The 1,843-nt window shown below is 66.1% G+C and overlaps 1 non-coding gene across 1 annotated transcript; it reads left to right on the forward strand.

Annotated features, from left to right (window-relative positions):
* The first annotated feature begins 1,225 nt into the window (after positions 1-1,225).
* Positions 1,226-1,310, forward strand: Trnar-ucu (transfer RNA arginine (anticodon UCU)). Its single transcript is given in 2 exon segments — positions 1,226-1,262; positions 1,275-1,310. It is a non-coding gene; the product is annotated as a tRNA-Arg (tRNA).
* Positions 1,311-1,843: the final 533 nt, after the last annotated feature.

The following is a 1,843-nucleotide window of genomic DNA, read 5'->3' on the forward strand; positions in this document are numbered from 1 at the left end:
TCAGTACGGAAAAAGCCTGCAAGGTGGAGTGGAGCCTGACTCGTCTCAGTTGGCCTCTCTAGCCGGGTGCCCTCTATGTGTGATTTAACTTCGTGTAGGTGCGGCTTTCCTTCCTGTAACGGGGACGCTGATACTTAGCATAAAAACGTCCTCCTCCACTGGACGCTTCCTGACCTTCCCTCTCCCTTTCAGAGCACGCGCTAGGCAAGGACCGCATCCTTCCACGCCTAGCTCTGCCTGGCCGGGACCACGCCAGCGGCCACGGGCTGAAGCCGGTTTGGCATCATTTGACCATGAGCTGTCACGGTCAGGTCGCCCCCCTCGATTCCTCCGCAGCCCCGGGGCCCAGAGAGCCGCTCACTGATTGGAGCCCCGGCCGGGGCTTTTGTCTGGCAGCGGCCGTTGCGTAGCAACCGGATTTCTCTTTAGACAGTTCTCTCCGCTCGGCTTCCGGGTCGCCGGTGCCGGTGATGGGGGTGGGGGGGCCCGAGGACCCGCTCCCCTCCACGCCGCCGCTCGGATCCCCCGCCCTCCGGAGCCGAGCGGCCCCACGCCCGCGCGCTCCCCCACGCGCGCCGCCCGCCTCGGGAGGCCGCGCGCTCGGCCGCGCGTGGGGGAGCGAGCGGCGGCGGCGGCGCCCGGCGGACGAGCTCCGGGGAGGACGCGTCGGTGCGGGGGCGCGTCGCCCCCCTCAGGCCACCAGAGCCCGGAGGCCTCGGAAATTCGGCTCTGGGTCTGTGGGGAGCGAAATGCAACCCCAGAGCCCCGTTCTCCCGGCTCCCCGCCCCCACCCACGGAGCCCCGCGCGGATCAAACACGCACAAGCACGCACACGGGCGTCGCCGCCGCCGCTCCGGCCAGCCGCGGGCCCCGGAGCTCGCCGCCCGCCGGCGCGACGGAAGGGCCCGGCGACACCGGCCCGGCGCAACGGCCGGACGGGAGCGGCCGCCGGAGACAGCGGGTAGGCGCGGGGGAGGGGCGGGCCGGGAGCCCGGCACGGGCGGGCGCGGCCGGCGGCGGACGGAGCGCTCGCTCCGCGGCCCCCCGGAGGTCCGGAGCCCCTCGGCCTCCCGGCCGGCCTCGCCGGCCTTCCCTGACAGCTGGAGGGGCGTCCGGCGCGGCGGCTGGGCTCCGGCGCCCGAGGTAACCGCGCAAATGGTGGGGCCGGGCGCGGGGGCCGTTGTCTCCGGCTTAATACGGCAGATGCGCGGCAACTCCAACAGGTGGCTCCGTGGCGCAATGGATAGCGCATTGGACTTCTAGAGGTTGAAGGCATTCAAAGGTTCCGGGTTCGAGTCCCGGCGGAGTCGGGAATGTTTTTAAATTTGTTTGTTATTATTTTTAACCTCTACCCTCATTATTCCTTTTTCTCGGTAGTCTAAACAGCTTAACTCCCAGTACAGCCACGGGGCCTTCCCGCTGCCTCTCCGTAACCCTTAGCTGCAGCTTTGACCCGGACTGATCCCAGTAAGGAGAAGCGAGGAGGCGGTGGAGAAGCGAGACGCTTAGGTGTGGGCCTCGGGTCATCTCAAATCTAGAGTTTAAGATTGGCCGCCGGGAGGCAAGCCCGAGAGCATTCAAGGTACCCCACCCCACCTCCGGAATCTCCAGTGGATCTTGTTCAAAAACAAAAACAAAAACAAAAACGTAGACCTCTGCCCTTACTTCAGGATGCCGTTTCGGTGGAGCTGGGAAGGCGCCAAGCTGCCTGCTTTCTTCCTCCAGGATTTTACTGCAAAGGGGTTTGGAGTGGGGACACTCAGCCTGCTGGCTAGAGGGGAGGGTTACTGTTTTGTCCCCTTCTGGCAAGTCTAACTTTGCACAGGGTTACCACTCCACCAAA

This window comes from Meriones unguiculatus, chromosome 10 (assembly GCF_030254825.1).
Source record: "Meriones unguiculatus strain TT.TT164.6M chromosome 10, Bangor_MerUng_6.1, whole genome shotgun sequence".
In the NCBI taxonomy this organism is placed as follows: domain Eukaryota; kingdom Metazoa; phylum Chordata; class Mammalia; order Rodentia; family Muridae; genus Meriones; species Meriones unguiculatus.